Source organism: Neoarius graeffei, chromosome 2 (genome assembly GCF_027579695.1).
Source record: "Neoarius graeffei isolate fNeoGra1 chromosome 2, fNeoGra1.pri, whole genome shotgun sequence".
NCBI classification, from domain to species: domain Eukaryota; kingdom Metazoa; phylum Chordata; class Actinopteri; order Siluriformes; family Ariidae; genus Neoarius; species Neoarius graeffei.
In genome coordinates, this window is record NC_083570.1 from 101,988,108 (window position 1) to 102,004,713 (window position 16,606).

A 16,606-nucleotide genomic window follows, 5' to 3' on the forward strand; every position below is an offset into this window, starting at 1 on the left:
TCACTGCTGAACCCGATCTGGACATGAGGCGAACCATGTTTGGTTGGCTTGGCCAGAATTGCATCAGTAGGGTGGTCAGTTCATTTTGGCGTACTCACACATTCACACCTATGGGCTATTTAGGCTACGTTTACATTATGTCGAATCAGCGGATCATCAGATTAACGTTCTTAAAACGATTCACGTTTACACTAAAACCGTTAGCCGTGCACACAGCAACATCAATACACGGATACGCTCGGCTCCGCAGGCATCCTGCGCTCCAAATCACTCCGCCCTGAACAGCGAGTGCCCTCTGGAGGGTGCGCACTCCGGCCTTGCGCAGCTCACACAGCGCGCGAGTGAAGTGAACAAGCTGTGATTCGGGACTGAGCCGCTGTGTGTGTGATCCCAGCGCATATCACTTACCACTTGCAAGTGGAAGGATGGCAAGCCTAAAGACAATCATAACTACACAATGGGCAGTATTTGCATCAGTATTTGTAATATTTTCATACTTTTATACTCTTTAATGAAAGGTGATACAAGGTGGAAGTCCGCGCCGTTTTTCAGCAGTCGCGTCACATGACCAACGCCAGCGAATCAGGAAGGTGGATGTCACAGTGACGTTGTCCAATGAGGACGCCAGCTACAGCTCAGCACAGCGTATTCGCGTATCTCAATGTTTACACAGCACCGGACCAGATACGATCTAGATTGAATACGTGGACGCTGGCGGATTCCCGTTTCCCGGCTTTTCCAGGTGGTTTAATGTAAACGGACAGTGCATCCGCGAAGAAAACGAGACAGATACGGTCTAATGTAAACGTAGCCTTAGAGTAGCCAGTTAACCTAACTGCATGTCTTTGGACTGTGGGGGAAACCAAAGCACCTGGAGGAAACCTACACAGACATAGGGAGAACATGCAAACTCCACACAGAAAGGCCCGTCAGCCACTGGGCTTGAACGCAGAACCTTCTTGCTGGGAGGCAACAGTGCTAACCACTACACCACTGTGCCACCCCACAGACACCCTACAGACATTCATATCCAGCTGTCAGCCTTTCATCAGTAGATACTCTTCAGACTCATCCCAGGGCTCTTATTCCTAATCTGCTCAGACTGAACATCCTGTAAATACACTTGGTACTGTTTGTCTTTCTACCTGTGTACTGTAATGATTTATAATCCCACTAAGGTCTTGTCCTGTCAGCCCTGTGATAACCTGGTGACTTGTCCAGGGTGTACCCCACCTCTCGCCCATAGTCAGCTGGGATAGGCTCCAGCTTGCCTGCAACCCTGTAGAACAGGATAAGTGGCTACAGATAATGGCAGGATGGAAGGTCTCATCCTCATATCTTCTCAGGGAGTTTTTCATCAACACTGTCACCTCTGGATTCTAAATCTACATCTAGATTTCTGTGAAGCTGCTTTGTGACAATATCTATTTGTAAATAAAACCATTAGGGTAATCCATTTGTAAAACCATAAGGGGAAGCCATGGCCTAATGGTTAGAGAAGCAGCTTTGGGACTAAAATGTTGCCAGTTTGATTCCCTGGACCAGCAGGCGTGGCTGAAATGCCTTTGAGCAAAGCACCTACCCCAAACTGGTCCCTATAGCTTGCATACATGTCAACCTATACGGAATGTCCGTATTTTATACGGATTTGATTCAATAAACGTAGTATACGGGCGTATAAATAAAGTTATATGGATTCTTTAAAAAAACTTCAATATTTATTTAGAGCTATAATCAATTCCCACGATGATAAAAGAGCGCATAACATTTACAAACGTACTGTACACTACAGAAAGCACAGCCAGCCAGTAAAGAGTCTTATGAAATCGCGCGTTATCTTGTGGTAGCGAGACTTCGTTCCACTTTTGATCATGCACACACTGCATTGCGAGAATCCCGCCAACCGTGAAGTCATAGACGCCACCTTCTGCGTAGAATCATACGTCATCCTCGCCGCCATATTGGATGTGGCAAAGTGTGCTGCGTTTAACTGTACCAACAGGTTTACCGTCCAAACGAGATCACATGGGATTACCTTTCACAGGTGAGACTGGAAAAATACTTTTCATTGTATTTGGTCATTATAACCTAATTTTACGAACAGATTTTCCTTACTTTGTGGCTAATATGAAGTCTCGTGCATAATAGCCGCTCGGTGAAACCTGTCTCCAAACAACGAAGTATTTCCTTCGTAAGTACTGTATGCTGATAACACTTTGTGTTTTTGTCAAACATTGGAGCTTTGTATTCATTCTGAAGGTTTATTGTTATTAATATTGAATAAAAAGTAACTGGGATATATCATTGTTAATTATCATTCAAATTTTAGGTAAATTATTTTAATTTGCATCTTATAAGGGAAATTTTATAAGGGAAATACAGATTTTGGAGGTTGGTTATACAGGTTTGATTGACCAAAGGTTGACATGTATGAGGTTGCTCTGGGTATGTTGTATGTTGCTCTGGATAAGAGTTTCTGCTAAATGCCATTCATGTAATGTAAATGTGGTATAGAAATAAAAGTTGAATTATATTCACAGAAGACACTCAGTTACTACACTTACATGCGCAAAATATTCTAATATTATTAATATTTTAAATATTAAAATATTTTTGCCCTTATTCCAAAAAAGACAATAATCCTACTAAGCTGTTCACATGGAAAATGAAAATGAATATTCCACTAATATTCCCATTTACATGCAACTGTACTCCAGCTTTGCAAACTCTTGTCTAGTTGGTTTGTGTACAATGCACAGAGCTGACTGTAAACAGGCATATTCTGAATGAGTTGTATGCTTGTCCCAGGAATGCTCCTTACACCTGAATAATATCAGCATATCCAACATGTCTTAATCAGAAATGCTAAATTTAGAAAAAGGCCAAATTCAGAATATCCGACAGAATATGCTCTTTAAATAATTTGTATAAAATAGTGGAATATCAGTAATTATTATACATGTGGGCCACTTTTTCCATGCAATAAAACCAGGTATTCTATTCTCTTCTAGTGGGTTTATTGATGGCATGCAATATTGTTATCATATCGCTTATCCCCTATGTATTATTTTATTTATTATTTTATTAAACCTTTATTTTACCAGGAAAGAAGACCCATTGAGATTAATAATCTCTTTTACAAGGGTGTCCTGGCCAAGAGGCAGCACAAGTTACAAAATTAAAATTACAAAAGTCTAAAAAAAAAAGAAAAAATCATTTAAAACAGTTACAAATCAGGGACGCTGTCTCAAGTGCTCTCAGTCTGGAGTTAAAATCGCTCAATGGAATAAGTTCTTTTATTTTTAAGTCCTTTTGCAGCTTGTTCCAGGTGGTAGGGGCAGAGAAAACAAAAGCTCTTTTTCCCTGCTCTGTGCAGACGGATGGGACAGAGAGCAGCAAATGATCATTAGAGCGCAGGCCATAAGAGTCAAGGTTCCTCAATGTGATTAGGTTACTGATGTAGGGTGGCAGTAGTCCAAGTATTGCCTTGTATATAAAGGTATACCAGTGAGTCAGCCTCCTGGCAGACAATGATGGCCATCCGACTCGGGAATATAGTTCGCAGTGATGGGTCAAGGCCCTACAATTAGTGATGAACCTCAGGGCAGCATGATACACAGAGTCAATCTTACTCAGGCATTGAGCTGAAGCATTCATGTACAACAAGTCTCCATAGTCTAAAATAGATAAACAAGTTGCAGCGACAAGGCGCTTCTTAACATCAAAAGAAAAACAAAATTTATTTCTAAATAAAAAACCCAGCTTCAGTTTAAGTTTCTTAACAAGATTTTCAATGTGGGCTTTAAATGTCAGGGTGTCATCAAGCAGGATACCAAGATATTTATACGAGTGGACCACCTCTATTTCATTTCCCTCAAGAGTGAATACTGTGGGGATGTTTAACAGTCCCTTCCTTGGCTTTGAAAACAACATTTGTTTAGTCTTGTCCACGTTAAGTACTAATTTTAGCTGCAGAAATGCGTGCTGGATCACATCAAAAGCCTTCTGCAAGGATTCAACAGCATTAGTAGGGGATGACCCACAGCAGTAAATTATTGTGTCATCAGCATAGAAATGCATATTTGCATCAGACACATTTTGACCCACGTCATTTATATACATAATGAATAGGAGGGGACCTAATATAGAACCCTGTGGCACCCCCTTATGGACACCCACAAATTCTGAACACAAGTCATCATATTTGATACATTGGGTTCTATCACTTAAATAATTTGTGAACCAGGAAACTACATGATCTGAAAGACCAAAACTGGAGAGCCTTTTCTTTAGAACTATATGGTCCACAGTGTCGAACGCCTTTGACAGGTCAATAAAAAGCGCAGCACAGTACTGTTTTTTATCAAGGGCAACAAATATGTCATTAATCACTTTTGTGGCAGCAGTGACAGTACTGTGCTTTTTCCTAAAACCTGATTGCAGCTCTGAAAGAAGGTCGTTTGAATATAAAAAATCTTTGAGTTGCTCACACACCAGAGATTCAAGGATTTTTGACAGGATACACAAATTAGATATTGGCCTGTAATTGGTTAATACGGCTGGATCACCTCCTTTTAAAAGAGGAATAACAAAGGCTGACTTCCAAACTGAAGGTAGTTCTTTGTTTTCAATTGATAAATTAAAAAGTGTTGTGATGGGCTGTGCAATAAAATCAGCAGCCATTTTCACAAAATAAGGCTCTATAAAATCTGGCCCGTAAGGTTTACTGTGGTTCAAAGTTTTAAGAGCCTTACGTACTTGTTGCATGGTAAAAGGTACAAATGTAAAAGGTTCTCCAAAGAATGCTTCAGAGCTTGTAGTACAATGAGGCACGGGAACAGTTCTTGTGGCTTCAAACAAGGACCCAGATGACACAAAGTGCTTATTAAAACAATTTAAGATCTCAGTTCTATCATACACTGGGGCTGAGTCTTTTAAAACAAAAGTAGGAAGTGTCTGAGGACTTTTGTTCACAGATAAAAACTTGATCACCTTCCAAAATTTCTGCGGATTATTAAGATTATCAGTTGTAACAGACAAATAGTATTCTGATTTAGCCTTTTTAATAAGAGAAGTGCATTTATTTCTCAGTTGTCTAAAAATGGACCAATCACTAGCAGAATCACTTTTTCTAGCTTTGGCCCATGCCTCATTTCGCTCATGAATAACATCAGACAATTCTGAAGAGAACCAGGGGTTTTCTCGTCCCTTCACCCTGAATTTTCTTTTGGGAGCATGTTTATCTACAATTTTCTCAAAGTTATCTTTAAAAAATGTCCAAGCTAGCTCAACATCTGGCAACAAATCTATATGTTCCCATTTGACTAAGGACAAATCATGATGATAGGCCTGTACATTAAATTTCTTCAAGTTTCTCTTAAAAATAATACGAGGTTTACATTTAGGGATTTTTGTGTCTCTGCAAGCTACAACTACACAGTGGTCACTCAAATCATTGCAGAAAACACCCATGGATGAAAATTTATGTGGAGCATTTGTTAGAATTAAATCGATCAATGTTGACTTTTCAGGACATTTAGGATTTGGCCTAGTTGGTTGGTTAATCAACTGGCTAAAATTTACAGAGTCACAGAAGGATTTGAAGTCTTCAGAGGTTATATTTAACCAATCCCAATTGAGATCTCCTGCCATTAAAAGCTCATTATAGTTTAACTTGGACAGAAGTTGTTGTAAGGATGCTAATGCTTCCTTGGAAGCAGATGGAGGTCTATAACATCCAACAACAGTTATGCAGAGGGATCTGGCTATTTCCACATTTAAGGCCAAAAACTCCATTTGCTTACTAATGGACTCAGACAAAACAACTGAAGCAACAAATCTTGATTTAACATAGATGGCTACCCCACCACCTTTTTTGAGCCTGTCAGTACGATAGATGTTGTATCCACTTATGCTGACATCATCATTTGTAATAGATTTTGTCAGCCACGTTTCAGAGATAATGACAATGTCAGCATCTATTGATCTAACCCAAATTTTGACCATGTCCATTTTAGGTAACAAACTGCGCACATTAAGATGAACAATTTTGAGCCCAGACATTGATTTAAAATCTGCCGGAGTGTGGGTGAGTTGCAGTTCAGGTCCAGGGTTTGGTTGCACATTTCCAGATAGAAGTAAAAGTAAAACAATTATCAATCTTTGTTTCACATTACATTTTGAACCAGTATTTTTGTATGTCGGGGCCAGGCAACTATTTTCACTGGGCAAAAATGTGAGGTCATATAAAGAAAAAACATTTTGGAGTTTGTGTAATAACTTCGATACATCTGACCAGGAGGTTAAAGCCCATACCAAATGAGTCTGTGGTTGCCCAGGAACAGCATTAAAAATGGTGCCACTGTAATAACTGATTCCCAAACAAAAAACATTGCTATGGGTTCTCACCAAACCAACATTGTTTGGTCTTATATCACAGGCTAACAACAAACTTATTAAAATAATGAAAAATGCCATTATGACTCACTTTATGTTCATCAGCAGAAAAAGAAACAAGCCCTTAAAAAGTAAAGGTTCTTACAGGTACTCCATGAGACTGTAGCAGGCCTAAGCTGATTAGCTCAGCTCCAGACTGTAGCAGGCCTAAGCTGGTTAGTTCAACTCCAAGGTGATGTAGCAGGCCTCAAGCTGGTTAGCTCGGCTTCAGAATGATGTAGCAGCCCTAAGCTGGTTAGCTGAGCTCTAGGAAGATGTAACAGGCCTCAAGCTGGTTAGCTGAGCTCTAGGAAGATGTAGCAGGCCTCAAGCTGGTTAGCTCAACTCCAGGGCAATATAGCAGGCCTAAGCTAGTTGGCTAAACTCCAGGGTGATGCAGCAGGCCCCAAGCTGGCCACAGTAGCTCAGCTCCACAAGAATGTAATAGGCACAGGCTCCAGCTCCAAAAGAATACAGCAGGCCTCCAGTTGATTAGCTCAGCTCCAGGATGATGTAGCAGGCCTCAAGCTAGTTAGCTCACCTCCAGGAGAATGTAGTAGGCCTCAAGCTGGTTAGCCCGGCTCCAGGATGATGCAGCAGGCCTCAAGCTGGTTAGCTCAGCTCCAGAATGATGTAGCAGGCCTCAAGCTGGATAGCTTGGCTCCAAGATGATACAACAGACCCCAGGCTGGGCAGCTCAGCTCCAGGAGAATGCAACAGGGGTAGGCCCTCCAGCCCAGGTCCCAGCACGATGGGACAGCCCGAAGCTAGTTAGCGTCAGAATAATTCAAAGGAGAATTATGCCACTCTCCCCAATGGAGAATGAGCATGCAATATTGTTATAATATTGTATGTTGTCAAGACAACATGACATCACACTTCAGAGCTCATGCGAAGATCCAATGACAAAACTTTGCTGTTGTGCATGCACATAATCATTTGTTTGTCGGCCGGGAGAGAGAGAAGATGGGGTTAATTCAGTGCTCGGATTAAGCACATAATAAATAAGCTGAAAACTGGAACTAAAGACATGCTGAACACCCAAAAGGCTACCAAAACTTCATTATATATTCTTCACACATATTTACAAGAGAAAAACATACCAATGGACATTGAAAAACTGGAAAAGAGACACGTCAGAGATATAAAACTTCCATGCTAGCAAGCAACTGTGACAGTTTGTACACAAACATGGCTGTGAGGTTTGCTTCATTAAAAGTGTAAGATTTAAAGGGACAGATGCACTTGAACACCCAAAAGGCTACCAAAACTTCACTGGATATTCTTCACGCATATTCACAAGAGGAAAACATACCAATGGACATAGAAAAACTGGAAAAGAGAGCAATACTGGAAATATTGTCCAAGTTCTACTTGAAGGTTTGGAAAAGTGACGGAGACTTTTACAAGAGGACTTCACTCATGGACTTCACTCAGCAAAGCCCTTTTGTTTTGAACAACTGCAATGTAACAATTAACTACAGTGGTGCTTGAAAGTTTGTGAACCCTTTAGAATTGTCTACATTTCTGCATAAATATGACCTAAAACATCATCAGATTTTCCACACAAGTTCTAAAAGTAGATAAAGAGAACCCAGTTAAACAAATGAGACAAAAATATTATATTTGCTCATTTATTTATTGAGGAAAATAATCCAAAATTACATATCTGTGAGTGGCAAAAGTATGTGAACCTCTAGGATTATCAGTTAATTTGAAGGTGAAATTAGAGTCAGGTGTTTTCAATCAATGGGATAAAAATCAGGTGTGAGTGGGCACCCTGTTTTATTTAAAGAACAGGGATCTATCAAAGTCTGATCTTCACAACACGTGTTTGTGGAAGTGTATCATGGCACAAACAAAGGAGATTTCTGAGGACCTCAGAAAAAGCATTGTTGATGCTCATCAGGCTGGAAAAGGTTACAAAACCATCTCTAAAGAGTTTGGACTCTACCAATCCACAGTCAGACAGATTGTGTACAAATGGAGGAAATTCAAGATCATTGTTATGCTCCCCAAAAGTGGTCGACCAACAAAGATCACTCCAAGAGCAAGGTGTGTAATAGTTGGCGAGGTCACAAAGGACCCCAGGGTAACTTCTAAGCAACTGAAGGCCTCTCTCACACTGGCTAATGTTAATGTTCATGAATCCACCATCAGGAGAACACTGAACAACAATGGTGTGCATGGCAGGGTTGCAAGGAGAAAGCCACTGCTCTCCAAAAAGAACATTGCTGCTCGTCTGCAGTTTACTAAAGATCACATGGACAAGCCAGAAGGCTATTAGAAAAATATTTTGTGGTTGGATGAAACCAAAATAGAACTTTTTGGTTGAAATGAGACGCGTTATGTTTGGAGAAAGGAAAACACTGCATTCCAGCATAAGAACCTTATCCCATCTGTGAAACATGGTGGTGGTAGTATCATGGTTTGGGCCTGTTTTGCTGCATCTGGGCCAGGACGGCTTGCCATCATTGATGGAACAATGAATTCTGAATTATACCAGCGAATCCTAAAGGAAAATGTCAGGACATCTGTCCATGAACTGAATCTCAAGAGAAGGTGGGTCATGCAGCAAGACAACGACCCTAAGCACACAAGTCATTCTACCAAAGAATGGTTAAAGAAGAATAAAGTTAATGTTTTGGAATGGCCAAGTCAAAGTCCTGACCTTAATCCAATGGAAATGTTGTGGAAGGACCTGAAGCGAGCAGTTCATGTGAGGAAACCCACCAACATCCCAGAGTTGAAGCTGTTCTGTATGGAGGAATGGGCTAAAATTCCTCCAAGCCGGTGTGCAGGACTGATCAACAGTTACCGGAAATGTTTAGTTGCAGTTATTGCTGCACAAGGGGGTCACACCAGATACTGAAAGCAAAGGTTCATATACTTTTGCCACTCACAGATATGTAATATTGGATAATTTTTCTCAATAAATAAATGAGCAAGTATAATATTTTTGTCTCATTTGTTTAACTGGGTTCTCTTTATCTACTTTTAGGACTTGTGTGGAAAATCTGATGATGTTTTAGGTCATATTTATGCAGAAATATAGAAAATTCTAAAGGGTTCACAAACTTTCAAGCACCACTGTATGACCAAAAGTAACTTTAAACTTGAACTGTCTACCTGGATATAGCTTGTATATAAGTTGGGTTGTTCAAGCTTTTTGGACTTATACCATTTTTTAATTTTAGAACTTTGACTTTGTACATGTACACTGGATTGACAGAATGTTGAATTACATTTGATCTGAATCAGCTTTCAGTATTGGTAAGTTCCCCCCCCCCCCCCCCCCCCCGTTCTTAACTTCTTAACTTTTTGTAAAATCTTTCATTGTTTCATCGAATGTGTATGTATAATAATAATATTGGCTGGCTTTTTGTGGTATATCAGATATATTCCAAACAGCTACTCATCTTCGACTAGTACAATATCATGCTAGCTGAATGGAACATATCTGATATACCACTCAATGCCAGCCAATATTATCTAAATGTTGTGCATGTAAATGTACTGATTAGAGTGGACATGATTAAAATTTCAGGCGGGATGAGAAAACATGCATACTAATAAAAATACAATTAAATTGATAAGCTTGACACCTTCATGCATTTTGGGTGGATGACAGACAGTAGTAGTAAAGATGATGGCAGAAATCTGTGTAATCAGTTAAGGTACAACCCACTGACATCCAAACTTGCTTTATTCATAGCATTGCCATAAAATACCTTTATGATTCTGCAATTATTTGAAATAAGAAGCTAGTAATAAGGTGGAAATTACATTTTGCCTTACAAAACCAGATCTGGAATTATTTTTCTGCTTCTTCAGTAAAACCTACTATCTCAGAGCCTACTATCTCGAGATGATCATGCTCTGTGTCTAGTTTTCAAACAGATACAGAACACTGTCATCAGTTAATCCTGTTTCTCCACATAGCAGCTGGGTGCCAATAAAGTATGACTAAACAAACTAATGGATGCGTTATTTTGACACCTTGGGTGGGTAAAGCTAGATTCATAATGATGACTATGTAGATTGTTTATGAGCAACTTTAAAGTGCAGCTGCTGTGCAAAACATATTAGTTGACATGAACATATATAACCACCCACTAACCACATAACCAACAACAAAATATTTCATGATGAGGTCAAACCTGAAATCCACCCTGACTAGCTATGATGTTGAGGCTACAGGTGTGCATCAGGACTGTGATCTTTCAGATTGCAAAATAAACAGTAGTGAGTGGGAGGTTTTTTTTTATTTCATGCAGCTACAAGGACAACTCAAGGCAGCATTTACAGCGTTCCTTCATTCATCCTTAGCCCATGTTTACATTAGACCGTATCAGCGGATCATCAGATTAACGTTTTTAAAACGATTAGTGTGCACACAGCAACACCAATACATGATTTGCGTGCACACAGCAATACCAATACACGGATACATTCGGCTCCGCAGGCATCCTGCGCTCCAAATCACTCCGCCCTGAACAGCGAGTGCCCTCTGGAGGGTGCGCACTCCGGCCTTGCGCAGCTCACAGAGCACGCAAGTGAAGTGAACAAGCTGTGATTCGGGACTGAGCCGCTGTGTGTGTGATCCCAGCGCATATCACTTACCACTTGCAAGTGGAAGGATGGCAAGCCTAAAGACAATCATAACTACACAATGGGCAGTATTTGCATCAGTATTTGTAATATTTTCATACTTTTATACTCTTTAATGAAAGGTGATACAAGGTGGAAGTCCGCGCCGTTTTTCAGCAGTCGCGTCACATGACCAACGCCAGCGAATCAGGAAGGTGGATGTCACAGTGACGTTGTCCAATGAGACGCCAGCTAGAGCTCAGCACAGCGTATCCGCGTATTCTCAATGTTTACACAGCACCGGAGCTGACACGATCTGGATTGAATACGTGGACGCTGGCGGATTCCCGTTTCCCGGCGTTTCCAGGCGGTTTAATGTAAACGGACAGTGCATCTGCGAAGAAAACGAGACAGATATGGTCTAATGTAAACGTAGCCTTAGTAACTACCTGGTCAAGGTCATGGTAGTTTACATTTGGCTACTCCATCCATTATCTGTAACCACTTATCCTGTTCAGGGTCACAGGCAAGCTGGAGCCTATCCCAGCTGACTATGAGCAAGAGGCAGGGTACACCCTGGACAAGTCACGAAGGTCATTGCAGGGCTGACACATAGAGACACACAACCATTCACACTCACAGTCAATTTAGAGCCACCAATTAGCCTAACCTGTATGTCTTTGGGGGAAACCAGACCATCCTGGGGAAACCCACAGGGAGAACATGCAAAATCCACACAGAAAGGCCCCTGTCGGCCACTGAAATCAAACCTAGAACTGTCTTGCTGTGAGGTGACAGTGCTAACCACTACACCACCGTCCTGCCACAGTTGGCTACTAGTTTGTTCATATTTTGGGAAGTAGAACAAACTGAATTCATGAAAAATATGTGGTAGGATTCATTCACTTTAGTGCAAAAACAAACACAAACAAACACAGTTTAGGCCATGCACACTTTGGGCTTTAATCCAGATACACATACAGATGACTATATTTAGAGCAGTAAACAGATACAGATAGCATCACTGTGTTAAACATCTAGTACAGACACAATAAAACACACACATTATTCATATCACACATCAAAGTTATAGGTTCACTGGAGTTTTAAGGTTGATCGAGGGCTAGGATTCGAGCCCCCATATGTTCTTTAAATTGTTAAAATTCTATAAATTGGGCATCATGTGGTGTAGTGGTTAGCACCATCACCTCACAGCATGAAGGTTCTGGGCTCAAGCCCAGTGGCTGATGAGGGCCTTTCTGTGTGGAGTTTGCATGTTCTCCCTGTGTCTGCATGGGTTTCCTCTGGGTGCTCTGGTTTCCCCCACAGTCCAAAGACATGCAGGTTAGGCTAATTGGTGGCTCTAAATTGACCGTAGATGTGAGTGTGAATGGTTGTTTGTTTCTATGTGTCAGCCGTGCGATGACCTGGTGACTTGTCCAGGGTGTATCCCGCCTCTCACCCATAGTCAACTGGGATAGGCTCCAGCTTGCCCATGACCCTGCGCAGGATAAGCAGTTATGGATAATGGATGGGTATCATATTGGAGTGGTGCAGTGGTTAGCACTGTCACCTCACAGCAAGAAGGTTCTGGGTTCAAGCCAGAAGGCTTGCTGGGGACTTTCTGGGTGGAGTTTTCATGTTCTCCTCATGCCTGCATGGATTTGCTCCAGTTTTCTTCTAAAGGCATGCGGATTAGGCCAATTGGCTACTCTAAATTCCCCATAGGTATGAATGTGAGTCTGAATAGTTGTTTGTTTTTGATAGCCCTGCGATACATTGGTGACCTGCCCAAGGTGTACTCTTTGCCTCTTGCCTGAGGTCAGCTGAGATTGGCTCCAGCTTCCCCTGTGACCCTGATAGACAAGCTGTATAGATGATGGATGGGTATCATATTGGGTCAGCCCTCCAGAGACATTCAAAGATTTCCTTTCCGATCACCACGAACTGGTGAACGTCAGGTCTGAGGTAATGAAAAATGAAATGCGTACAAATACATAAATCTCCATCATGCTTCCTCTACCTTATCATGCAAAGAGGATTGTTCATCCTCCATCTAATCTGCTGTTGTTCCCTTTGATGGCTGAGTTGAGTTCATAAGAGGGCTGTTGGATGTGTGATTGCGTATGCTTAACAAAAATGCAATTACAGCAGGATTTAGTGAAAGACCTGATGCCATCAGGATGTCAAGTGGCCTTTGAGTAATGAGCATGCATTGGACATCAAAGAGTGTACCATTAGGCTCTGTCTGAGGAGAAGTTAGGTTAAAAGATACTACAAGTATGGAGAGCTTGTGCAATGCATAAAGGGCTGTTCTTTTATTCTTTGTTGTCTTTCCTTGAGTGTCCATCAAGCAGCAGTTTTGGCATTTTCAAATGTCAGGGACAGTGAAGGAAATGCATTTGAGTCTAAAGTGCAAATGTGGTGGGAAAATGTTTTATGTGAGTGACATTGCCATATTTTTTTTGTCCATATGAACATTTTGAGGTCAGTTTATCACTTATCTACCAAATAGTACAAAATGCAATGTGTTGTGAGAATGGAAGTGAGAATGGAAAACCTATTTCTTTCAATTCAGCCTCTTTTGTGCATGTGTGTGTTGTTGTTGTTTGTCTGCCTGCATATGTGAACTGCATTTCTAAACTGCCCGGAAGTGTGTATGTGCTTGTTATTTCCTGAAAGGTGTGGTAGGGGGCAGTAAAGGGCTAATGAATTTATGGAGCTTTGTCCAATCTGTAGTTTGAACTCAAATCTCTTCTCGGTGTACTGGATAGGCAAGTGTGTGTGTGTGTGTGAGAGAGAGAGAGAGAGAGAGAGAGAAACACTTGTACAACTGACCCTGACTAGCACAGCACTAAAGAGTTAAGAGAGATTTAATGAAATTCTTATCAATACTACCTTCTTTTTTTTTTTGAGTTGAGTGAACATATTAGTCAGTAGAATCTTCCAAATAAAAGTACTTGAGACACTTGAGATTTTTACTGGTGCAGGTTATTTCTTCCTCTTTCTCTGTTACTTAGAAAGATGACCAACAATACACTGGAAAGAGATTACACAGTACTTATATATCAGTTGAGGAACCAAAGTCAAAGTGAACTTTATTGTCAGTCAGACCATGTAACAGAATTACACAGAGGATTGAAATTGTGTTTCCCCAAACTCCAAATGTGCAGTATTAAAACACTGACACACAACTAAACATAAAAGTGCACACAGACATCAACAGATAAGCAAATTAACACAACATATAGACAGACAGTGGGCATACAGTTCCCAGAATAATCACAGTGATCCAGAAATGTAGTCAAGTTTGAGGTAATGTAGTCCAGAATTGTAGTTCCAGAAATGTAGTCAAGTTTGAGGTATGTTACTGGGGTGCAATAGTACAAGGGTACAATAATACAAGGTACAGTATGGTAAAGTGCAGAATAGCAGCATGGAGATAAATAAGTATTGTAAACTTGTATGTTCTTGTGCAAAAAGAATATTGGCATATGTGCATATAAAGAGCATTGTATAGACATTGAGTTTATTGTTTTGACAGTTTGCTGGTCTTTTGTGTGTGGGGGGGGTTATGTTGGAGTTTTCATGAGTGAGTTGAGCAGTCTGATGGCCTATGGGAAAAAGATGTTGCTAGTCTGGTAGTCCTGCAACGCATGCTGCTGTAGCGCTTGCCAGATGGTAGGAGGATAAACAGTTTGTGTGCAGGGTGGGTGGGGTCTTTGATGATGTTGATGGCTCTTTTGCGGCAGTGGGATGAGTATAGGTCTGGATGGATGGTTGGGCTGATCTGGTGATCTTCTCTGCTGTCCTCACCACCCTCTGTAGGGCCTTCTGGTCAGCAACAGGGCAGCTGCCATACCAGACTGAGAGACTGCTGGTGAGGATGCTCTCAATGGCACCCCTGTAGAAGGTGGTGAGTGCAGAAGGGGGGAGGTCAGCTCTCCTCATCCTGCGTAGGAAGTGGAGGCATTGCTGTGCTTTCTTGACAAGGGAGGTGGTGTTAGTTGTCCATGTCAGGTCATCTGTGATGTGCACCCCCAGGAACTTGGTGCTTTTCACTGATTCCACAGCACTGCCAATGATGGTGAGGGGTGTGTGTGACATGTGATTTTTCCTGAAGTCCACAGTTATTTCCTTTGTTTTATTGACATTGAGGTGTAGATTGTTGATGTCACACCAGTTGATGAGCTGGTGTACCTCCTCTCTGTAGGCTGAGTCATCATCGTTGCTGATGAGGCCCACCACTGTTGTGTCATCTACAAACTTGATGATGTGGTTTGAGTTGTGTCTGGCACAACAGTCATGGGTCATCAGTGTGAACAGCAGAGGACTCAGCACACATCCCTGGGGGACCCCAGTGTTCATGATGGTGGTCTCTGAGGAGTTTTTGCCAACTCTTACTGTCTGTGGTCTGTTGGTGAGAAAGTCCAGTCGCCAGTTGCATAGCGGGGTGCTAATGCCTATAGCACTGAGTTTATTCATCAGGTGTTGTGGGATGACTGCGTTGAAGGCAGAGCTGAAGTCAATGAACAGCATCCACACGTAACTGTTTTTGTTTTCCAGATGAGCCAGGCTGATGTGAAGTGCTGTTGCTATGGCATCATAAGTGGAGTGTTTGGGATGGTATGCAAACTGGAATGGGTCAAATGTGGTGGGTAGGCTGGATGTTATATGGGCCTTGACCAGCCTTTCAAAGCACTTCATCATGATGGGAGTGAGTGCTATGGGCCGGTAGTCGTTCAGTGTTATGGCTGGGGATTTCTTGGGTAGCGGTATGATGGTGGTGGCTTTGAAGCATGCTGGTAAGATGGCTTGGCTCAGAGAGGTGTTGAAGATATCTGTGAGAACATCTGTAAGTGAGTCAGCACAGTCTCTAAGCACACGCCCAGGTATATTGTTAGGACCAGCAGCTTTCCTGGGGTTCACCTTTTGAAGGGTCCTCCGCACATCAGCAGGGTCCAGGTGAAGTGTTACATTGTCCAAGCAATGAGGGGCTTTTGTTGGTGTGGTGGTGTTGTTTTCTTCAAACTGGATGAAGAAGGTGTTAAGTGAGTTTAGGAAGTATGTGCTGTCCTTACACAGTGGGGGTATTGACCTGTAATCTGTTACTGACTGGATGCCTTGCCATAGGCTTCTGGGGTCTTTTGTATCAGTGAAGTGTGATTGGATTTTCTGTCCATAGGCACGCTTGGCTGCTCTCATGCCCCTGTTCAAGTTGGCCCTAGCAGTTCTAAGAGCTACTTTGTCCCCGGGCTTGAAAGCAGTATTCTGTGCTCTCAGGAGCTCACGTACCTCCCTGGTGAACCAGGGTTTTTCGTTGGCCCTTGTGGTGATGTGTTTGACGACGGTCACATCTTCCATGCATTTGGATATGTATCCCATCACAGACTCAGTGTATTCCGTTATGTTGACATGCTGGTTGGTAGTGGCAGCCTCCCTAAAAACATTCCAGTCTGTGCAGTCAAAACAGTCCTGAAGAGCTGAGGTAGCCCCCTCTGGCCATGTTCTGATCTGTTTCACAGATGGCTTGTTCCTGGTTAGCAGTGGTCTGTAAACTGGAATTAGCTTACAGGACATA